At 50.6% G+C, this 24,531-nt stretch overlaps 2 non-coding genes across 2 annotated transcripts; both read left to right on the forward strand.

The window, feature by feature from the left end:
• Nucleotides 1–2,684: 2,684 nt before the first annotated feature.
• Nucleotides 2,685–2,758, forward strand: TRNAT-AGU. Its single transcript has one exon. It is a non-coding gene; the product is annotated as a tRNA-Thr (tRNA).
• A 17,373-nt stretch (nucleotides 2,759–20,131) lies between these two features.
• TRNAF-GAA lies at nucleotides 20,132–20,204 on the forward strand. The gene has a single exon. It is a non-coding gene; the product is annotated as a tRNA-Phe (tRNA).
• Nucleotides 20,205–24,531: the final 4,327 nt, after the last annotated feature.

A 24,531-nucleotide genomic window follows, 5' to 3' on the forward strand; every position in this document is an offset into this window, starting at 1 on the left:
TCAGAGGGGTAGCCGTGTTAGTCTGGTAACATATGGCAAGAGACTATAAAGGCTGATGCCTCATCTCCATCTTGTCTTCAATCCTGCTTCATACCTCTGGAGGGACTTTGCTACAAACTGAAGCTCTGTACAAATGACTGAATGACCCATCCTAGCTTTGAATAGACTCCAGAGACTTGATTTGAACCTGCAGTTTATTCCATCACTGTTACAAGCCTGAACCAAGAACTTTGCCATTACTGTATGTGAAGGATTCAAATCCCAGTGCATTTTATATAACAACCTGGTCTATGGATTGTGCCAGCTCTTTTCCAGACCCAAAGTCCAGAGTATGGTCAAGGACCAGAGGCCTAGGAAATCGTGATCAGCTAAGAGAAAGCTGGGGTAAACAGAAAGCCTTGCTTGCTAAGATAGGCCCGGTCAGCAAATTGCCAGGTGTTGGAGCTAAGAACTAAATGATTGTGTCTTATTCAGAATTGCAGACTGAACAAAGAATCCCTATTCCTATTGTGTTTGTTTCTTCTCTAGGGAGACATTCTTCCCACAGATCCAACCTTGAGTTTATGAAAAGTTGGCACATCAGTATAAGATATGGCATCCTTCCACCTCCCTTCCACGGGACCAATGCCTGCCTTAAGACACACAGAAAATCTTTATTGCCATATACTTTCACTCTTTCTTTGCTTTAACCCCTAGGAATGTACCTGTTGGACAATCAAAGGAGTTGCTCCATTCCTATGGATCCCAAATCAGAATTCAACATATATATTTTATACTAATAACATTTTATCAAAGTATTAATGAAATGTTAACTTGCTAACTTGAGACCATGGGTGGAGACATTATCTAATCTGTTAATCATTGGCTAATGTGCTTATCCTGTCTTGCAAAACGTGTCCCGGGGTGTGGAACTGCCTAGCCTGTCACTTTCCCCCGCCCGTGGAAATAGAATTAATATTCTATTGTAATTAATTAATTAACAGTGTCTCTGAGCCTAATAATCCCACTCCGCCAGCACTGTGTGTAATAAAGTCCTATTCTTGACCTCTACACGGTGTAGATTTATGTCCTTCACAGACACCTGCTGAATAAAGAGGAGATTCAGCGTCCAGCTTGGCTGAATGTGTCTCCTCTCCCCACAGCTTGGTGATCTTTTGAGGAAATGGAGAAGACTGCCTTTGCCTAGCTGTACATCGCTTGCAAAAGAAACAGGTCTTTTTGGTGACAAGTGTTGAAAGGAGCCATTAGACAAATGTGGAGACAGGAAAAATGTCCCCCAGTTGAACTGGCATCTGTGGATGCTGAAGCCACAACACAGAGCGCTAAACACTATATGAGAACGGGTGGTGTCAGAAGAGTCTCTACCAAAGCCTTTCCCACCAGCTGGGGCCTCTCTGTGCACAGAACTCCTGGTAGCGTAATGGCTGCAGGCAGTGGAGAACTCCATTTTGGCATCTCTTTTGTGGTGAACATCTGCAGTGGCTATTAAAAGGTCTCTAGACAGTGATCTTTGGGAAGAGTTGGCTGAAGAACCTTCCTACTAACCAGGAGAGCCTGGCTTGGCCTGCCAGTTCTTCCTTGCCAAACCTAGTGTGTCTGTTGGCTCCTTTTTTTGTAGCTCTTTTCAGAAAAAGAAAAGATCTGTCAGCAGAATCCTTCTAAGTGCTTGTTCAAGACAGAGAGAGCCTTCCTTGCGGCTAAGTCTTGGTGCCATGGGGCATGCCTCACTGCAGCACCTCCTGTTGACCATCCTCGCAATTAGCTCTGGTTCACCGGTGCGCCCTCATCTAGTAGCGTCTGGCCACCATCTGTTCTATCATTAGGACCCATGTTGCTCTCAGGACTTCAGTGTCCTCTTATGGACACAGCCCTCTGGCTGTGCCCCACTCAGTTCTCTCCCCCCTGCTGGGGAGGGGGGATGTCCTCTACCCAGACACTTACCTCAGTGGCCGGCTGCAGTCCAGGGTGTAGCCACCTGTGTCAGTGGCTACTGAGGCAAAAGGTGTGAACCTCCAACCCTGCCATCTGTTCCCCTGGACCATTTCCCAACAGACCTAGAACCTTCCTCCACCTTTGTATAGGGCCTTAGACTGGCAGTAGTCAGCCAGGAGATCACTCATGCACCCGTTACCCCAGCACTACTCTGATCATGGTGCCCTCCCTGCTCCTGCCTTCCTTCCTGGCAGCCAATCCTCCCTCCTCAAACTCCAAGGAGTGACTAACTCTTGCTGTGCTGAGCAGCTCTTTATATATGGGCTGCTCCAGCAAGCCTTCTCCTGATTGGCTCTCCCAATAAGCCCTTTCTTGATAGGCTGGGTTCTGCACAGCCTCTTCAAGGCTGCCTTAATCTTTCTCCTGCTTGTTTGGGGCAGACAGCCCACCACATGTGGAAAGTGGCAAATGAGAAGTCTGGAGCTGAAGGAAAGGTTACCATGACTCAGAACTGAGCTGAAGTTGCTGCGACTGAAACACAGTTCACTAACCATTATATGATCACAGTGACTGGTGGGAGAGGCACATGTTAGAAGCCCTCTGTCTACTCAGCTGTGGCTTTCTGTGCACAGAGAGCCAGACACCTCAAGATCTGCAAGTCTTGAGGGAAATGGGGAACATCTGTACTTTAGAATTTGCAGGTGTTGATTTGAACCATCAAATGAAACAGTTGCAAATACCTTTTTCATGCAGGCACCATGGCTTAGCTGGCTAAAGCACCTGTCTAGTAAACAGGAGCGCCTGGGTTCAACTCCCAGTGGTGTCTTGGTGTATGGCTTTTGTCTCCTCTGCTCACATTTTCCTGTGTCTGCCTAGGAAACAGAAGAGGCCTCCCTTGGTATCCAAGTCATTGCTTGCTAAGGAAAAGGCTTCTTTGGAGAGAAGCATTGGAAACAATCAAATCACAAACCTGGAGTTGATGAAAACGCTGCTATGACTGGCATTGGCATGGCAGTTGTTTCGACTGCAATTGCTGCAACACAAGAGCCTGCGCCACACATCCTTGTGATTCCCTGGAGATGTTCACACACAGATGTCATGTCACCTTCCTTTTGATTGTCATTGATGAAAAATGGAGCGGTTGGGAGAAAAGTCCCAGAGAGTCGCACCGTGGCTAAGCTGGGTGACTCGCCTGCCAGGTAAAGTGGAGTTAGGGATGCAGCTCCCAGTAGCGCCTTAACAAATGTGTCTGCTCTTCCCACCTTTTGGTGAATCTTTTGCGGAAACAGAGAAGACTGCCTCTGCCTTGCAATGCAAATGCTTGCAAAAGAAACCAGTTGTTTTTTCTGACAAGTGTCAGAAGGAGGCACATAAGAAATGTGGAGACAAGGAAAAGGTCATCGTAACTCAACTTGCATCCATGGCTCTTGAGGCAGAACGCAGAGCACTAAGCATTGTATGACCACAGCAAAATCTAAACTTTACACCTTATTACACTAGGCAGTAGTTAGGTCAAGCAATTTTCTCATCCTACTGGATGTTACCCTCCTTAATACATAGAATTTCCCCTAAAACCTGGATTACTGTCCTCAGATGACCTTCATTTTCTCAGGATTCCCGCTGCTTCCAGCATAGGTGGGGGAGGAGAAAGGCAAAAACATGATGCCACAGTCTCCGATTTTATATCCTTAGTTCAAGTGTCTAGAAGACACTTGCCCAGACGTGTCCGGGTGGGCTCTGCTGAGTCACTAGGTTGGGGAATCCTCCTGGTGTGGTCTTGTGCAACTGAGTCATAGACTTGAGCAGTCCCCACAGTGTTGTGTTTGGGCATCTGTCACTGAATTGGAAATCCCTTAATTACAATTCCTCTGCTGATTCATGGCTGTTGAACACCCTCCTCCGCAGGGTTCACTAGCAAAATTAGAGCCTATTTCAGTAACAACCATACAGCAAAATGCATAACGTCACACACCCTCATGCTATACATATTTGGACAGAATAACCGATTTCAGCAGATCATGACTTTTCATATGATAACTTACATGGAATGGTTGGTAGGACATATCACAGCCATATATGAACGATGACTATGTGAGCTACAGGGAGCTATTTTGAAGTACATCATGTCACAAAAGCCTCTAGAGACTGGCCTTTGGGAAGATCTGGCTGAAGAGCCTTCTGAGTCACTGAGAGATCCAGGCTTGGCCCTGCCAGTTTGTGCTTGCGAACTAAACTTGTCCGTTGGGCTCCTTTTTTTGTGTCTCTTTCACAGAAACAGAGCAGAAGTTCTTGGCCAATCCTTGAAAGAGCTTGTTCAAGACACAGAGAGCCTCTGTGCTGGGGCAGGGGTAGGGGTGCAGGAGGTGGTCGGGGGGTGGAGGTGCTTACCTTGGGCAGCACAGCTCCCAAAGTGACTGGCACACACTCCCCTCCGGCAGTGGCTCCTAGGCAGTGGGATACGGGGGCGGGTCAGCTGTGGCGTTTGCACTGAGGGCTGCAGGGATATGCCGGCCACTTCCAGGAGCAGTGTGGCAGGGAGGGAGGGGGCAGAGTGGGCAGGGAGCCACCTTAGCGCTGCTGGCACATCTCCATGTGTCACTTGGGGAGACATCAGGTCTCTGTGGGCTGCCTGGGGCAGGGGCAGTGGCCAAGGGGGCTCGGGCCACCCCTTTGCCTCCTCTCTCCAGGCTCCCAGCCCATCTTGACGGCCGACAAGGATTTTAGGGTGCAGCAGCGCAGGGAGCAGGAAGGGCGAACCACAGCGGCTGCCTCCCCCACATGCAGGAAAATGGCTTGACCTGCTGGCCCCACAGACTAAGGCACCAGGCCTCCAGCTTGCCCCATTCGACCCAATGGGTTGATCTTGTGGCCAGAATTATTTCCAGTCGGGATTTCCCCCAACAGTGCCCCACAGGGGTCCAGGGTCAGCTCCAGCACAGGCCACACAGGAAGGCTTAATGCTCGAGCTGCAGTGCATGCTGGGCAGGCTCTAGGCCGGGCTCCCCATGGCAGGAGAGAAGAAGAAGACTCGGCCCCTGGAGGGGCAGGATGGGGCTTTCTGGATCCCATTTGCTCACAGCCAGCACCCTGCCCCCACTCCCAAGTCATTAATGGCTCCCCCAGGTCAGCCAGAATGGAGCAGCGGTTTTCACTGCACCAAGTCCACTTATGGCTTACAGGCAACTCCCAAACCCACCACAGCCCACCATCTCGGCCAGAAAGGAGCCCACTCAGCCTCGCCATTGCTGCTTTTCCGTCCCCCCAGGACCCCGCTTCTCCTGGGCTGCAAGGAGCCATCCCAGGGATGCCAACAGGCAGGCACAGGATTCTGCCTCCCAGCAGCCAACCGCACCTCCCCCGGCTTTGCAGAACGAATGGTGATGCTCTACTAACCCCACGTAGCCGCACTGAGGCGCTTAACTTCTGCCCTGCCTTCCTCAGCTCGACTTTCCTCTTTTGCCCCATTCCTGCCTCACTTCCTCCTTTGGCAAGTCACACAGAGGAGGCCAGCAGGAAGAGCCGGCCTCCACCGGCCAACCTCCAACAGCAGAGGAGGCCAAGCCACAAGCCTCCAAAAGGTGACACGCCGCACTCCTCTAGGTTCTCCCGCCTGACGCCAAGGTGCTTTCTCCACTGCTGTCAGCACCCTCTGTCATGCGGGGGTTGGAGTTATCCCAGGGACAGGCCAATAGGAGAAGGAGGAGGCCTTCCTGAACAGCAAGGGGATCTGGCAAAAGGAAGCCAGCATATTTCTGCCTGGTTTTGAACCAGGGACCATTCACGTGTTAAGCAAACGTGATAACCACTACACTACAGAAACTCCACCTGCTTGGCTGTTGCTCACCCTGGCACAGACCGATGGACAAACCTGGAGAAAGTGGTGGCAGCCCTTCAATGGGTCAGCTGGCAGAGCAGAGGACTGGAGCCGGCACTCAGGAAGTCGTCCTTACGTCACCCTTGTGACTCCAGCTTGAGGGAGAGTTTCTTTTTCTTCCCCTTGCTGACAAAGAGCAAGAGAAGAATGAAAGGTCAGGTGGGCCAACTCGGTGCAGAAGCCCATGCTGTCTTTTCCTGCTGCATAGCCTGAAATGAGGGACTGATGGCAGTTAAAAGAACTGCTGCACTTTCAGAAAACATCCCACCCGTGCACAAAGGGGGACAGAAGAGCCTGTTAGTCTAGCACGCTCCCAACTGAACTACTTCAGCAGCTGCTCGGTTTCTTTTTGGCCTCCTGCTTTTCTGTCTGGGATGTTGTTGTCAGGTGTGGCACAGAAAAAGGACGTCATTGCGAGCGGCCCATGCAGACAAGATTCACTTTTGCCTTCCTTGCTCGGCTTTACTTGCTTCCTCGCCCTATTCCTGCCTTAGTTCCTGGGTTACCCGAAGGCGATGGGGGGCCAGCAGTACCAGGAGGAAGTTGGGCAGCTAGACCCTGGTGGCAAAAGTCCTGCCGCCACTTGCCACCCCACTCTCTTCTCCCAGCGTCACATATTGGCCACCAGGGACTTGGGGCTCAGCAGCGCAATGGAAGGCAGTGGACAGAGCCACCCTCACCTTGAAGCACCAGCTCATTAAACCACATCTTCAGTCGCTGATGGCCAATGAGAGACAGACATCGCTTGCTATTTTAGCACTTGGAAATGCCATTGGTCAGTCACTGGATCTCTGTAATGCTGTTACAGAACAAATGAACATAGAATCTCAGTGTGACATTCTATACCTTTGGGGGAGCGGCTGTAACCCCCATAATCCTCATTTTCATATCATCGTGATCTTACATATAGAGCATGACTTGTAAGGTATCAGGAAAAGGATATGATCTGCTGAAAGTCATTTCTCTACCCATAGATGTAGACCATTCATGCATATGAAGTTATGAGAATTGTGCAGTGTGGTTGTCACTGTGCTGCAAGGTGGGGGAGTCAGCCAAATATTAGCTTCCCAGTGGCAACAGCAAGGAAAGTAACCAACACCCAGACAGGGTGTCAAACAACCCATCGACAGCCATTGCCCAGCAAGGGAGCTACAATGCAATGACTCACCTGCATGAGGACACCCCAGGGGAATTGCTCAGACTTGCTTGGAGAGACGCAGTGATGCTCACCTGACTCTGAAGGGGCGGGGGGCAAAGCCATGAGGGAAGAAAGGACATGATAAAAGGAGAGACATTTGCCAGGCTTTATCTCTCTCTGTCACCTACATCTACAGACACCCCCACACCAAGGAACTGAAGCGCTGATGAAAGGGGAGAGCCTGGCTGAAAAGCCACCAGCCAGCCTGTGGTGAGAAGCATCTGAGTTTGTAAGGGTACTGAAAGGGTTAAGATCAGCTTAGAATTAAAAGCAATGAGGAGTCCGGTGGCACCTTAAGGACTAACAGATTTATTTGGGCATAAGAGTTGGTGGGTAAAAAGCCCACTTCTTCAGATGCATGGAGTGAAAATTGCAGATAGAGGCATAAATATAGATTGGAACATGAAGTGACGGGAGTTACTGTACAAGGGGAGAACCAGTGTTGAAGGCTAATTCAGTCAGGGTGGATGTGGTCCTCTCCCCATAATTGATGAGGAGGTGTCAATACCAAGAGAGGGAAAATTGCTTTTGTCGTGAGCCAGCTACTCCCAGTCCTTATTGAAGCTCAAATTAATGGAGTTAAGTTTGCAAATCAATTGTAACTCTGCAATTTCTCTTTGAAGTCTGTTTTTGAAGTTTTTTTGAATGGCTACTTTGAATTATTGGGTGTGAATGTGTAAAGGTGCTATTGACTATACAAGGTCCATATGGTCTTGTGATTTGGATCCCTGGTTTTCACCCAGGCAGCCTGGGTTCCATTCCCATTGTGGGAACAATGCAGAGCTTTTGCTCAGAGGGGAGGCAGGAAATGAAAGGAATGGGAAGGGATCCTGCCAGCAGGGGAGTTGGACAGTGTTGGGAGGGGACCCCAGAAGTGGGGGTGGGGCAGTGGTCTGGGGGGAGATGAGGGAAGGATCCCAGCTCTGTGGGAAGTTGACATTCTGGAGAGCACAGGCCTGGCATGGGGGGAAGAGTGAGTGTGTCCCTCTAAACTCACCACCAGCAGACTAGGCAGGCTTGGAAGAATTACGTATTTGTTGGTAAATGTCAATTTCTGTGTAAACACAGAACCCAAATGGCAAAATCTTTCCATCGATGATAATCAAAAACAACAGATGGGCAAAGTAAGAAACATGTTGCTTGAGAACTTATCCTGTTCTAATCCTCTAGGGTTCCCTTTTGCCTTAGGCACCACCACGTGGGCATTTAATATTCCTCCTCATTTTCACACAGACACACAATTTCCTTTGCACAGATCCATGAACAGCAAAACCTCCCTGTGTCTATTGTCTGAGCCAGGGCATTCGATTCCACTGAAACCTTCTCTCCTGCAACGGCAATCGTCAGACAGAGGGGATGCGTCCACCTTCCCCCTGGCAGTGAGATATTCACTCTCCTCTTCATGCTGCTTTTGTTATTCCATGAGCCATCAAGGATGGAATAAAAAGCTGAGTTTCTCCAGGTTGAGGAAAGAAAGGAGCCACCAACGCCCTCAAAAATCTCAGTGCCCAGAGAAAACCTGCCTCTGTTATTGGACTCCCAGAGGTGCTGGCAATACAACGGGAAAAGGGACTGTGTCTGAATTGCCAAGGCAGGGAATGAACAATCTACAGCAACATCATTAACCACAGACACACTCTAGCCATGCTCCAGCCACTGGGGAAATGGGCGGGAACTCTGGCTGTTCAGCCATGGCCACACGTACAGAGCTGCACAGCAGTGAGTGTGCTGGGGAAGCTGGTCTGAGCAAACAATTTGTAATGACCCTTCAGTGAGAACAGAACCAGAGTGTAGAACAGCCCCTGTGTTAAGTGGTTGTGGCTGAGGCCTTAGGTAGCTGGGCTAACAAACCATGGGGGCCTTTCTGTGAAGGTTTGATCCTTGCCAGCTAGACAAGGCCGGTGTGTGATGTCTCCATGGCTGTACTTTCAGGGTCTGATCACAACAGTGCCATAGGGAGCCAAGCCTAGACATATTCAGAGGCTAAGGACAGATCAATATTTCAAACAGTGAGTCTATGCTGCTGCAGCTCAGTAATGGAGATGCTCTATGCCAGGGTTTCTCAAATGTCCTTTCACTGCAACCTCCTTCTGCCAAAATAACTTAATACGTAGCCCTGGAAAGAGGGACCAAGCCCCTCCACTCGGGGGGGGGAGTGCCAAAGACTGAGCCCCAGTGGGGGGAGGGCAAAACCAAAGCCTGAGGGATTCAGCCCTGAGTGGGGGGGCTCAGACTTTTGGCTTCAGCCCCAGGACCCAACAAGTCTAATGCCAGCCCTGGTGACCCCATTAAAACAGAGTCACAACCCACTTTGCTTTCCTGATCCACAGCTTAAGAACCACTGCTCCATGCTGAGGGGGGAGAGTTTTCCTGTTGGTGTAGTCAATCCACTTCCCCAGGAGGTGGCAGCTCTGTCATGGGGAGAAGCTATATCAGTGGGTGTGCAAGCTGTGGTGTTTACCACATTTAAGAAGTTTAATCAAACCCCATTTTTAAAACCACCTGTGGTCTGGGAATGGCAAAGGAGCTCGATGAAGCAGGGTCTGTCCTTCAAAGTCCTGGAGATCACGATTCCATATTCCTGTTGTAATGGGGGTATAGCTCAGGGGTAGAGTGTTTGATTGCAGATCAAGTGGTCTTTTGTTCAAACCCAGGTGCCCTTTTGAAAAAAAATTTCATTTCTATTCTCCATTATGTTCAGGAGCTCCACCGTACAAGGATGCTTGAAATGAATGTGAACACTCAACATTTCACTGTCCAAATGCATAAAAACCTAGCAAACCTGTCCATCAGCTGAAATCAGTTCCAATCCTCTAAGTGTCTAGTTTATGTTTTCATCAATTAAACAAAGGTATCATTCCCTGAAGCAGAGCACAAGTTTGAAATACAGGCAGCATAGAGCCAATATTCATAATGTCAACTACAAAAAACGATACACATCTAGAGATAGCATCATTATAATCAGCCAATCAGAACCTCTCCATAGACCCCTTACACAACCACTTCTCTGTAATATTGGCTGCAAATATTGGTGGTCGCAATGGTGATCTATACAGTTATAGATTATGTCAATAACGTCACAGGAGGTGACACAGCATCAGCGAGACTGATACTGGAATACTGCCTCCAGTTTTGGTGTCCTCGTTTGAAAAAGATGTTGTGAAATTGGAGCTGGGGCAGCAAAGAGCCACCTAATGTTCTGAGGACTGGAAAAAATACTTTCTAGTGAGCTATTGAAAGAGCTCAACCTGATTAGCTTATCAAAAGAAGATTGAAAGGTGACTTCATTGAAGTGCCTTAATGGAGAGAAAAGATTGGGTATTAAAGGACTCTTTAAAATAGCAGAAAAAGGCATAAGAAGACCCAATGGCTGGCAGGTGAAAAGAGACAAATTCATATTACAACTAAGGCACAAATATTCAACAGCGAGGATGATTCACCACAGGAACAAGCTACCAAGGAAAGTCGTGGATTCTCCAACTCCTGATGTCATTTCATGAAGACTAGATGCCTTTCTGGAATGTCTTTGCCTCAAAAGTAGCTCCTGTCCTACAGGAGGCCTGTGATATGCAGGGGGTCAGATTAGATGCTCTAATGGTCTCTTCTGGCCATAAAGTCGACTAATTTCTGAAAAACTGAGTGTAGCATTGGGAGCAGCATCTGATGTTTTCCTGTCTAGCCGGCTTGCTGCCTAGAACGAACGCTCCTTGAGTGGGGTGATCCACAGGGAATAGCTCAAACCTCCAAAGTGCCTGGCCAGGGGCAGGACATTAGCACAGCAAGGTAGGGGTGCAGCAGTGACATCACAAAGGCCTTTTGCAGGACCTCAGCCTATTGGTCCAAGGTGGTGGGGAGGTGGTGACCTCACAGAGAGATGCTGACATCAGCCAGGCAGGACAGGGGCGAGGGGCCAGGGAAACCTCAGAGACCCCTGTGGCTTTGCTCCAGCAAGTCTCCTTCTCCAGGTCTCTCTTTGAGGACTGAGAGAGTATTCGGGTTCACGGACGTGAGCGTCAGGAGGAACCTCTTTCGAGTTTTCTCCTTCCCTTTTCGTGATTTTACTAGAAAACAGCCATCCCTGTTTAGAAGGTAAGAGCCTCCTGGAGGTTTGAAACCTGTTCAGTCTGATCCATCTGGTGACAGTTGAATTCTAAGCATGGAAAACACGAGCTTAAGGAGGCAGAAGTTTATTGCGCACCTGGGATTTTGTCCCTGAGAATCACTGGGGACATTAGGGTTTGTCCTTTTTGTTTCCCCTTTTCCTCCATCCATCCCTCTCTCCTTTCTCTTCATTTCTTGCTTCTTTTGTCCTTTCTCCTGTTCCCCTCCCAACACCAGGAGTGTGTGTGTGTGTGTGTGTTGCGGGGAGTGCTCTGCAGCTCCCACTGTGGGAGGTCCACCCAAAAATGTGGGGCTGAAATAGTGCTCGGGCAATGATCCCCACCAGTGACCTGGGCCATCCTTTGGGCTCTCTGGTGAGAACCCTCAGCCGCCTATCCTCAGTCTCTACCCTGATTGGCTGAGCAGGGGGTTATTGACAGGGAGGAGACTCAGGTCCTTGTTGTTCTCTTTTAAGACCAAGGAAGTAAGTCAGAACCAGTTCTATGTTTGATGAATTTTGCTGCTTCTCTGCATTAATGGTCTCTGAGCAGTTCATGATTCTCTCTAACCTTGCAGTTCTCCTCAAATACTTGCTGAATAATTCCTGTGCACTGTTGTTGGTCTGGAGCTCATCTGAGAGCACTTTATTCAGGTCATTCAATGTCTGAAATTCAAGATCCAATGGTTAGTTTGAAAATCAGGGCTCTTGGGTCCTATTCCCAACTCTGCCACTGACTGGCCATGTGACCTAAGACAAGTCAATTCTCCTTTCTCAGCCTTAGCTTCTCCCTCTTTCAAGTAGGGATAATAATGATCTGCTCCTACCTATCTCAACACACTCACTCTTTCCCAACACACAGGGTACGTCTACACTACGGGACTGTTCCGAATTTGCATAAACCGGTTTTGTAAAACAGATTTTATAAAATCGAGTGCGCGTGGCCACACTAAGCACATTAATTCGGTGGTGTCGTCCATGTCCGAGGCTAGCGTCGATTTCTGGAGCGTTGCACTGTGGGTAGCTATTCCCTAGCTATCCCACAGTTCCCGCAGCCTTATTTCCAGGTTGAGATCCCAGTGTCTGATGGGGCAAAAATCATTGTCGCGGGTGGTTCTGGGTAAATGTCGTCATTCACTCCTTCCTCCGGGAAAGCAACAGCAGACAAGCATTTCGCGGCTTTTTTCCCTGGATTGCCCTGGCAGATGCCATAGCATGGCAATCATGGAGTCTGTTTTGCCTTTTGTGACTGTCACCGTATGTGTGCTAGATGCCGCTGACAGAGGCAATTCAGCAGCGCTACACAGCAGCATGCTTTTGCTTTTGCATGACAGTAGAGATGGTTACCAACCATACTGTACCATCTACCAATCCATAAATTGGTAAAAAGATGATCATGGTTACCAGTCCTTTTGCACTGCGCCATCTGTTGCTGTCATAAGTGCCCCTGGCTGCTCTTAGCCAGGGGCGCAAAAGCCAAAATTGGGAATGACTCCCTGAGTCAATCCCTCCTTTATGGTATCAAAAAACAGAATCAGTCCTGCCTAGAATATGGGCAAGTGTACTAGAGAACCACTGTATCATAGAACCAGAGAGCACAGCTGCTCTGTGTCAGATCCTGCAGGAATGATGAGCTGTATGCTATTCACAGGGGGTGCTCCTGCAACAACCCCACCTGTTGATTCCGTTCTTCCCACAGCCTTCCTGGGCTACCATAGCAGTGTCCCCCCACTTGTGTGATGAAGTAATAAAGAATGCAGGAATAAGACACAGTGACTTGTTAGTGATAAATGAGTGGAAGGCAGCCTCCAGCTGCTATGATAGTCCAGACAGGACATTAAGGAGTGTGGAGGAGAGGAGCCCAGCATCCTGCTGCTAGTCCAGGGGCAATTGAATCTTTTCTTTACACATGAAGGGTGGGGGCTGATGAAGCTCAGCCCCCTGTTGCTATGATGAAGACGGTTATCAACCATATTGCACCATCTACCATGAAAAATTAGGTGCACATGGCATTGGGGGACCTGACAGATGCTAGTCGGCACAGTTACCAGTCCTTTTGCACTGCACCACGTGCCAAAAAGCTCATGATGATGAGGACGGATACCAGTCATATTGCACCATCAGCCACCCATAGCGGGGGAGGTGGGAGCAAGGATGTTGGTGTTGAGTGCTGCAGCATCGGGTCTATCTGCAGCATTCAGTAAAGATAGGGTGACATGTTAAAGAGTCAAGAGAGGATTGTTTTCCCTTTCACTTCTGGGGGTGGGTGGGGGGGTGCGTAAATTGCCGAGCTATGCCCTGACCCACCGCGGACACTGTGTTTGACCCTAGAAGCATTTGGAGCTCAGCCAAGAATGCAAATACTTTTCGGAGACTGCAGGAACTGTGGGATAGCTTGAGTCCTCCAGTCCATGAGCGTCCATTTGATTCTTTGGCTTTCCGTTACGTTTGTCACGCAGCAGTGCGCTGAGCCCCTGCTATGGCGTCTGTCTGGAGATTTTTTTAAAATGATTTTGAATTTCGTCTTCTGTAACGGAGCGCTGATAGAACAGATTTGCCTGCCCTTACAGCGATCACATCCGCATGGTCCATGCGGGAGCTCTTTCTTTATTTTGATTTTTAACTGCATCGCCACATGTGCTGATCTGAGCTCCACGCTAGGCAAACAGGAAATATTCAAAAGTTCGCGGGGCTTTTCCTGGCTACCTGGCCACTGCATCCGAGTTCAGAATGCTGTCCAGAGCGGTCAGTGGTGCACTGTGGGATACCACCCGGAGGCCAATACCGTCGATCTGCGGCCACACTAACCCTAATCCGATATGGTAATTCCGATACTAGCGCTACTCCTCTCGTTAGGGAGGAGTACAGGAACCGGTTTAAAGAGCCCTTTATACCGATATAAAGGGCCTCTCAGTGTGGACAGGTGAGGCGTTAAATCGGTTTTATGCTCCTAAAACCGGTTTAAACGCCTAGTGTAGACCAGGCCACACACTGTCTCTCCCCCCACACACACAGTCTCCACACCGCAGTTGAAAAGCAGCTGGTAATCTAGTAAGATGCCCATGGAACGGTGGGATAGAGAAACCTGCATCATGTGATGCTGTACCAGCCCGTGAGGCATTGCAAACCCTTCCCAAAACACCCTGCAGCTAGTTGCACAGTGGGATAGTTACTCACAGTGCACTGCTCTCTGTTGCCATCCAAGAACTGCTAGCATGGATGTGCTCTGGGGACACAAGGGGCATAGGGAGGATATTCAATAGCTGTTTTAACTAAACACTTTAACTAAAGCAGCAATGCTGGGGGGTTGGTGACTTCTTTGTTTCCTCACCCTGGAGTAAACTCAGCTTTTTATTCCATTCTTGATGCTTCATGGAATAACAACAGACGACCGAAGAAAGACGTGGACAGGGTGGGTCTCAGGGGAGGGGCAGAGAGGTTCGAGCGGTGGGCAGAGAAGGTCTCGGAGGTGGGGGCAGTGGGCAGGGCAGGTCTCAGGGGAGAGGCAGAGAGGTGTGGGTGGTGGGCAGGGTGGGTTGCAGGGATGGGTCAGAGCGGTGGCGGCTGGTGGGCAGACCTTGTGGTAGGGGGTGGAGAGGCACGAGCAGGAGGCAGGAAGGCCTTGGGGGAGGAGAGGAGCGAGCGAAAGGTGGCTCAGCAGTCCTCAGCCAAAGAGGAAGAGCGGGGGTGGGAAGTGGGCAAACAGGAGCACGGGGGGAGCACAGGTGGGGCCTCAGAGAGAGGAGAAGGGGGGGGCAGTGCCATGGTCTGGGCACCAATGGGCCCCCCATTTCCAAGGAGCTTCCAGCGCTCACACCCAGCCTCCCCAAATGCAAGAGCCATGGGCCACCTATTCTCTTCATCTTCACTAACCAAGCCCCTCCCCAAGCTATGTTGATGGGAGAAGCCCTCCTGTTGACACAGCGCTATCTGCACCGGGGTTAGGCTGATATAACTGCATTGCTTAGGGAGGTAAATTTTTCACACCCCTGAGTAATGTAGTTACACCGATCTAATTTTGTAGTGTAGACCTGTCCAAAGAACCTTGGGAGTAAAACTTCCCCTGCTCCTCTGCTTTACTGAATCCAAACACCAGCAAAGCTTGTCAGGCCCAGATGGAGGTTGGCAGAGAGTCAGGTGTGTGCAGACATGATCCCTTCAGCAGCTGTAGGCACCATGGCTTAGCTGGCTAAAACCACTGTTTTGTATGCAGGAGATCCTGGGTTCAAGTTCCAGTGGTACCTTACTGAGTTGCTTTTGGGGCACCTGGTACTGGCTTCTGTCAGAAGACAAGATTCAGAGCTAGATGGACCTTCGGTCTAGCCTAGTGTGGTTTTCCTTATGGTTTAAATTACACTCACAGGCACTGAAGATAGAGTTACTGAAAGTTTGGGAGTTAGGAGCTGATAGGTCAGTGGTCCAGTCCCCTCACAGACGACCCCGTCCCTCTGGGACAGGGGCAGGTCTGAGCTCTCTCACCAAATGCTCATTGTGGCTGCCAGAATCTGTGGGCAGCTCGTTTCGTTTATGCCGAGGGTTGAGTCCTGTTTTGTGCACCGAGTATGAGAATGAAAATCCTAACCCGCCCTTTGAAATAACAAAAGCAGCAGGACGTGTTTCTGTCCCTGCCCCAGAGCAGACAGACCAATGGAGAAATGCCATGAGTCCAGGGTAATACTCCCCTGCGGTTTTACCATTTCCACTTGCTAAACCCCCTCCCAACCTTCTGGGCTCCTGGAGCAGGGGACTGAGCCTGAGCCGAGACACGGACACTGCAACTTTACAGCCCAAGCCGCATGACCCTGATTAATGTGACACGGGCCAGTCATGGGTGTTTCATTGCACTGGAGACGTAGCCTAATGTTATGTCTGCACTGCGATTAACACACCCAGGGCACCTGTCGCAAAGCCCGGGTCAGCTGACTCAGGGTTATGGGGCTTGGGCTGCAAGACTATAAAATGACAGTGCAGACAGATGGGCTTGAGCCCAACCTCTGAGACCCACGAGGGGTGAGGGTTTCTGAACCCAGGCTTCAGTGTGAACACAAATATCTGCACCACAGTTTTTAGCCTCTCAGCTTTAGCTTCATGAGGTCAGATGGTCCAGGCCAGCCCTGCTGCCATCTTTATCCCAGGAGAGATGGACTCTAAGGGTACGTCTCCATTGCAATGTCAGCCCAGGTGTGGCACGCTGTGCTCAAAGCAGCACCCTGGAAGCCCCATATTCACCAGTCTCATATAATGATGATATGGTTTGTACAAAGTCTGCCTGGTGAGGTATCATTTCAAAAGTCTTGGTCTGTTGAACATTAATATTGTGTTGGATTGTGTGTGTAGCATTGGCTGGGAAGTTTTGCTCTGTGTGTGTGACTGAGATGAGGTTGGGAAATGCCCACCACCAGCCTTTCAGGTGTGACAATGGAGGAGCCAGACCCGCTGCTGGCCCATTAAAGGGATCCACACTCCCAAGGACTATCCCAGGAACCGTGTACAATGCAGACTTCTCCGAGATAGCACAGCGACAATGGACACTGCTTGCTCACATCCTAGCAAAGGTACTTCCTAGCCAGTTGGAAGAAACTATGAAAGGGGGGGTAGAGACATTATGAGTTAGCCTCTCTCCCCCACAACTCAACAGCTGGAAACACACCTGGATGACAAAATTGATTCAGAAATCAGAAGAGAATAATAATAGTACATTCAAACCAAAGTCCCCAAACAGACTAGTAGTGGTTTTTCAGCAGAAAATTTTCAGTTTGGGGAATTCTGTTTTCTCAGTCAGACTTTGCCAAGGGAAGCAGAGAGAAAATGGTTGAGTTGCCTCCTTCAGAACAGCTTGGCCTAGGCACTAGCTCTGGTTCACTGTTGTGGTCTTGCTCAGGTTGGGGGTAGTTTAATTATTTGGGGAGGTCCCAGGGTGTTTGGGGGAGATTATGAGGCTGTTCCCTTTTGAGATAAAAACTAAGAAATGCAGGACTAGAGAATTGTTTTAGAAATCTGGTATTTAGACATTTTATTTGAAGCAAAGGGGGGGGGGGAGAGATTCTGAGAAGGTTTTTGTTTGCAAGAAGCAACATTGTTTGATCTGTCATTGTACCAAGGGGGGAGACGGTTGTCTATAAAGGAGGGTGAAGACTAAATGCAGCCGCTGAGGATAGGATTTGAACCCATGCATGCAGAGCACAATGGATTAGCAGTTTATCACCTTAACCACTCGGCCACCTCATCTGAGCTATCAAGAAGTGGACAGGAGGAGAAATCTAAGGCCAGCAGAGAGAGGGCCACTAAGGAGTTTTTAAATACTAAGCGTAAGCAGGGGCTGAATGAGCTCCCCGCTCACATCTAGTGAGGAGCTGTGGGAAGACTTCAGGAACAGGCCGTGTTTGCACAGACACCCCTACTCTGCCTAGCTATGCAGCATGATGGGGCCGCTTCCCCAAAATGACCAGTTTGGGATGGTGGTGGGTAATAAATCACTTTAGCATTGAGTGCAATGAAATGTTATTCTCCTCCCTGTACGGGTGAAGGGCAGCGGAACGTACCTAGGCCGTCCTGACGGAGGGGTGGGTGGGGGAGGAATCGCTTTCATTGGACTGCAGAGAAGTGATTGAGGACATCACCCTAACCCAGTGGTCCCCAAACATTTCACACTGCGCCCTCGTACCCATGGCTGTGGCCCCTCGGAAGCCGCGGTCGAGAACTGGGGCTGGGAGTGGGGCCGTTGCTTGCTGGGGAGAGGGGTGCGGACAGGGGTCAGGGGGTCGAGGCCGGGCCAGGAGCCAGGGGCCCAGGCTGAGGGTGGGATTGGGGAAGAGCTGGGACAGAGTGGGGCTGAGTGGGGCTCCCTCCCTGCCCTCCATGGGGGCTGGCTCAGGCCCTGAGGTGCCCCCATCAATCTTCCTCTGTGTCCCCCTAGGAGTCACACCCCACATTTTGGGGTCCGCTGCCCTAAACTGACCCCTAGTCACTCAGCAGGGGCTAGTGATGCTAAAGCCTAGGGACAGGGAGCTTTGCCAGAGTGGAGCCTGTAGGTCACATGCTGGGGGGCTGTGACGGGCACACAGGCTCCGTGCTCTGGAACAGCTCGGAGTCAAACCCAGGCAGGAGCCTCCTCAGTGTGACCCCCCCAGGGGATGCTCTCACTGGGGGAAGCCTCCTTGGCTTCAGCACCTCCTGGGACTGACCTTGGACCTTTCAGCCCCCCTGGTCCACACCAGGAGCTTCCTGCAGTGAGTCCACCTGAATCGGACACCTGGGAAAGCCTCACCCCCCCCGAAGGGGAGTCCTGCACCCCAACTTCCACAGTCGCCAGTGACTCTCAGCCAGTGCTGTACAACAGAAGGTTTGTTAGGGGTCTGGGATCCAGCCTGGGAAAGTTCTGTGTTCGCACAGGAAGCAGGAAGATTCAGCAATGTCCATCTTGGGGAGACCCCGAACTCAGAGCCTGGGCTCTCCCCTCGACTCCCCAACCCAGCAGATTCCTTGCTCCCAACAGCCCAACTCAGCCAGGCCCTTTGCCCCTCTTCTGGCCTTTGTCCTGTTTCCCTGGCAACCTGCTCACCTGGCCTCCAGCTCGTTCTTTGTTCTCCGACTCCTCCCAACCAGCTGGCCTCTTGCAGCAGGTGCGCCCCGGCCATCGGTTGCTAGGAGACAGAATTTGTGGCCATTGTCTGGGCCCAGGCAGCCGGACAGCAGCCACACCTGCCCTTTGGGGGTCTCTGCCAAGATTTAACCCCCTTGTCCCACCACTGAGATCCGTGGTCCCAAAACACTTCAGGGTCATGTCCCCCACCCCTGTCCATGCTCCCCCCGAGTCGTGGCTGGGAGTGGGGCCGCAGCTAAGGGGGAAAGGACACAGACAGGGGTAAGGGGGCTGAGGCAGGGGCCAGAGCTGGGGCTGGAGCCAAGAGTGGAGCTTGGTGGCTCCTCCTCCCCACCCCCATGGGGGCTGGCCCAGGCCCAGTTGCATCCCCCTGAATGTTACTCCATTCCCCTGAGCTAGAACCTGGGACTCCTTCCCCTTCCCCAGGCTGTGGGCGGGGAGGCATTTCACAGAGCTCTCGGAGCTATAGCCCGTGGCTAAGGAGAGAGAAAAAGCCTCCTATCCCCCTCTGCTCTGGGGGCTGGGTTTCCTCCTGAAGCCTCTGCCACCCACCTAGTGCCTATGGCTCATCCCTGACCCTTGCTGCTGCTCCTTGCTATAGACTGTGAAAGGAGCGGAGGCAGCGCAGGAGCCTTCTGGGGACGCAGATCTGAGGCTTTGGGAGAGACACATTGTCGGAGACATCAGAGCGCTGCAAACCCACAGCCACCCCCTCAATCCGGGGCCTGTTCCAGCCCTGAGTCTGGGCTGCCGCGATCCCTCCCCCAGAGCAGGGCGCCCACAGATTACAGCCTGGAAATAGGCGTGTGAGACTAACTCCTGTTTTCCCTGACAGGGCCTCCCCTAGACCAAGTGGCATCCCAGGCAAGAAGTGTCTTCAGTGCCCCCCAGCCCCGCTCCATATGTTAAAGCATTGAATACCTTATTTTTATCGCATTTGTAGCTCATTTCATGATTTTGATGCACAGTTTGGATGCATGATTTTCTCTATCATATAAGACAATAAATGTTCATGCTAGGATGTGTAAATCTGTATTTATTCATGCCATATATAAGCAAATTAAAAAAATCATTTCTTTTAAGCATATAGAAACTTTTAATTTTGACAGTAACTGAAATGTACTAACATCTAGAAATGGAACTGTCACCAGCACAGGGTGGGCCGGTATTAAATAGTGTTACAGTCGGAGACAGACAGCGTTAGGATGTTAACCCCAGCCCTTTGTTCAAAGGTCGCTTCTCTCGCCTTTCCCCCATGAACTGAAGCGCAGCATTCAAGAGATCCGGAGACTAGTTGATGACGTTTCCAAGTGCTAAAATAGCAAGCGATGTCCGTCTTGCATTGGCCATTATTGACTGGAGCAATGGTTTATGGAGAATAAACTTCAAGGTGAGAAACAGTAGCCCCAAAAGGCCCCTGCAGGGGCTGAAGTAGCTCAGTTGGGAGAGCATTAGACTGAAGATCTAAAGGTCCCTGGTTCAATCCCAGCTTTCAGCAGGCTGTTTCATCCCTCTTCCTGCAGCAGTGGGCTCTTTCCTGGAAGCCCAGCACTGCCTTTACTCAATGCAAGTCCCTTATTTTGGGCTTCACTGCAGGAAAAGGCAGCATTGGCTTTTGCACTCAGTTGGCCCACTGAACCTTTCTTTCTTCTCTTGCTGCTTCTCAGCAAGGGGAAGAAAAAGAAGCTCCCCTTCAAGCTAGAGTCACAAGGGTGATGTAAGGACGACTTCCTGATCCCTGGCTCCAGTCCTCTGCTCTTCCAGCTGACCCATCAGAGAGCTGCTGCCAGTTTCTCCAGGTTCGCCCCTCGGTGTGTGCCAGGGTGAGCACCACCAAAGTGCAGGGAATTTGAGGGCAGGGCAGGGCAGGGCAGTGCACTGTAATGGAGTTTCTGTAGTGTAGTGGTTATCACATTTGCCTAACCTGCATCGAGCAGGCTAGGCAGAACTGACACCAACTTGTCTGGGGTGTTTCCCAGAAGCAGAGCACAAGTTTGAAATACAGGCAGCATAGAACCAATATTCATAACGTCAACTACAAAAATGATACACATCTAGAGATAGCATCGTTATAATCAGCCAATCAGAACCTCTCCATAGACCCCCTTACACAACTACCTTTATACAATATTGGCTGCAAATATAGAACAGTGGTTGCAATGGTGATCTATACAGTTACAGTTTATGTCAATAACGTCACAGGAGGTGACACGGCATCAGTGAGACTGATACTGGAATACTGCCTCCAGTTTTGGTGTCCTCGTTTGCAAAAGATGTTGTGAAATTAGAGTTTGGGACAGCAAAGATCCACCAAATGTTCTGAGGGCTGGAGAAAAATGCCTTCTAGGGAGCTATTGAAAGAGCTCAACCTGTTTAGCTTCTCAAAAGACGATTGAAAGGTGACTTCATTGAAGTGTTGAAGTGCCTTAATGGAGAGAAAGGATTGGGTATTAAAGGGCTCTTGAATCGAGCAGAGAAAGGCATAACAAGACCCAGTGGCTGGAAGGTGAAAAGATACAAATTCATATTACAACTAAGGCACAAATAGTCAACAGCGAGGATGATTCACCACAGGAACAAGCTACCAAGGGAAGTGGTGGATTCTCCATCTCTTGATGTCATTTCATGAAGACTAGATGCCTTTCTGGAATGTGTTTGCCCCAAAAGTAGCTCTTGTGTCATACAGGAGGCCTGTGCTACGCAGGGGGTCAGATTAGATGGTCTAATGGTTTCTTCTGGCCATAAAGTTGACTAATTTCTGAAAAACCGAGTGTAGCATTGGGACCAGCATCTGATGTTTTCCTGTCTAGCCGGCTTGCTGCCTAGAACGAACGCTCCTTGAGTGGGGTGATCCCCAGGGAGTAGCTCAAACCTCCAAAGTGCCTGGCCAGGGGCAGGACATTAACACAGCGAGGGAGGGGTGTGGCAGTGACATCACAAAGGCCTTTTGCAGGACCTCAGCCTATTGGTCCAAGGCGGTGGGGAGGTGGTGACCTCACAGAGAGATGCTGACATCAGCCAGGCAGGACAGGGGCGAGGGGCCAGGGAAACCTCAGAGACCCCTGTGGCTTTCCTCCAGCAAGTCTCCTTCTCCAGGTCTCTCTCTGAGGACTGAGAGAGTATTCGGGTTCACGGACGTGAGCGCCAGGAGGAACCTCTTTCAAGTTTTCTCCTTCCCTTTTAGTGATTTTACTGGAAAACAGCCGTCCCTGTTTACAAGGTAAGAGCCTCCTGGAAGTTTGAAACCTGTTCAGTCTGATCCAGCTGGTGACAGTTGAATTCTAGGCATGGAAAACAAGAGCTTAAGGAGGCAGAATTTTATTCCGCACGTGGGATTTTGTCCCTTAGAATCACTGGGGACATTAGGGTTTGTCCTTTGTGTTTCACCTTTTCCTCCCTGCCTCCCTCCTTTCTCTTCATCTCTTGCTTCTTTTGTCCTTTCTCCTGTTCCCCTCCCACTACCGTGAGTGTGTGTGTGTGTGTGTGTGTGTGTGTTGCGGGCAGTGCTCTGCAGTTCCCACTGTGGGAGGTCCACTAAAAAATGTGGGGCTGAAATAGTGCTCGGGCAGTGATCCTCACCAGTGACCTGGGCCATCCTTTGGGCTCTCTGGTGAGAACCCTCAGCCTCCTGTCCTCAGTCTCTACCCTGATTGGCTGAGCAGGGGGTTATTGACAGGGAGGAGACTTAGGTCCTTGTTCTCTTTCAATACCAAGGAAATAAGTCAGAACCAGTTCTATGTTTGATGAATTTTGCTGCTTCTCTGCATTAATGGTCTCTGAGCAGTTCATGATTCTCTCTAACATTGCAGTTCTCCTCAAATACTTGCTGAATAATTACTGTGCACTGTTGTTGGTCTGGAGCTCTTCTGAGAGCACTTTATTCAGGTCATTCAATGTCTGAAATTCAAGATCCGATGGTTAGTTTGAAAATCAGAGCTCTTGGGTCCTATTCCCAACTCTGCCACTGACTGGCTGTGTGACATCAGACAAGTCAATTCTCCTTTCTCAGCCTTAGCTTCTCCCTCTTTCGAGTAGGGATAATAATGATCCGCTCCTACCTACCTCACGGTGCGTGGAGGCAGGGTCGGCTCTAGATTTTTTGCCATCCCAAGCAAAAAAAATTTTTGGCTTCCCCCCACCCCAGCCCTGGGCTCCCCCCTGCACCTCCCTGCCACTCCAGACCTGGGCTCTGCCCCCTCCACCCACACCCCTGCCACCCCAGCCCTGGGATCTCCCCCACCTGCACCACCTGCCATCCCAGCCCTGGGCTCTCCCCACATACCCCAAGCTGCCCCAGCACGTGGCTCCGCCCTTTCCCCCCCACAGCTACCCCCCCAACAAAACCCATTCCACCCCAGCCCAGGGCACACCCCACACACACAAACCCCAGCACCCTCCTTCTGCCCCAGCCCTGGGTCACTGGTAACTTGCTCCCAGGGTGGGTCATTCAGCAGGGATTTTGGATGTGCACAGAACACAGACAGGATTGGTTCCCATAGAGTTACAGAACTGCAGTAATGTGGAACAATTTTCAGCTTGTGTGATTGGAGGAGATCTGGATGCATATTGTAAGACTGTCCTCCATACATGAGGAAAAGTTGAGGTGCCTTTATTCTTTTGTTCCACTCTTTGTTTCTATGGGGAATTTGCCAATGCAATATCACTGTCTTCCTTTTAAACAAATAAAACAAAAACAAACAAAAAGGCAATGGCTGTTGAAAATAGCAATTCCAGTCCTAATAACCCCTGGGAAGCATTTCTTGCTCAATTTTATCCTACCTTTTCTACAGCAAATGACAGTGGATCAGTATATTTGATTTGGAAGAAAACAGCTGCCCAAACTGAGCTGGAGCACTCCTGAATGTTGAGGTGTTCAAATCTGGAAGGCAGGCGCTAGATTCCCTTTCTGAACATTAGCTAAATCTGGAAAGGAAAAGTCAATTTCTGCTTCCACGGCTCAGGAGTGGAAATCCTCCTACATGCCTGGTGCTGTATCTAGAGCTGCCCAGGTCCAGCAGAGCCTCCCCTCCCTCACTTTTCATTTTAACTTCTGGAGGGATCCACGTACCTCCCTTGCCAGGCTTCAGCTAGAGAGGGGCCCTGTCCATTTAGTCCCCCCAATTCCGTCTTTGGGCACTGCCAGGTGAGGTCACACCAGTATCCCTCAGCCCGTCTGGGGGTGTCTTCTGAAGGGGATGTCTGGGGCAAAGCTTTCTAGTCCAAAACGTCGGTGGCTGGAGGTGGGGGGGCGCCATTTTCAGTAGTTTAATTTTTGTTGCTGCATTGAGTGACTGCTGTGTGCAGTGATATAGTGACCCCTGGGTCTCTGAATGAGGCTTTACACTGGGGGGGGAGAGGGGGCAAGTGGGGAGCAGGTGGGGGAGCGGGTGGGCGAGTGGCAGGTGGGCACAGAGGTGAGCAGTGAGCCAGCAGGGGCTCTAGGGGCAGGCAGGGGGGTTTCTGGCAGGGGAGGGAGGAGGTGAAAGGAGGGGAGTGGTGGGTGGGGACTGACAAGCAGGAGATGCAGCAGGCCAGTGGGGGCTAGGGGTGAAGAGGGGTGTGATGGTGAGATCTGGTCACCCTACGGGGGCCGTTTCTTCTCCCTCCCCCAAACCTTCCTTTTCGGCCCACAGCTGTTTCAGGGGGGCAGCGCTGGGGAAGGAGGGTTGGTTTCTGTGGGGCGGGCAGCGCTGGGGGGGGGGGTGGTTCCACAGGGATGGGTGGCGCTGGGGAGGTGTTTCAAGGGGGATGGGTGGCACAGCGGGGGGGGGGCACAATTTTATATTCTTGCCTTGGGTGTAAAAATAGCTGGTTATGGCTCTGGG

This window comes from Mauremys reevesii, linkage group 14, assembly GCF_016161935.1.
Source record: "Mauremys reevesii isolate NIE-2019 linkage group 14, ASM1616193v1, whole genome shotgun sequence".
Taxonomy (NCBI): domain Eukaryota; kingdom Metazoa; phylum Chordata; order Testudines; family Geoemydidae; genus Mauremys; species Mauremys reevesii.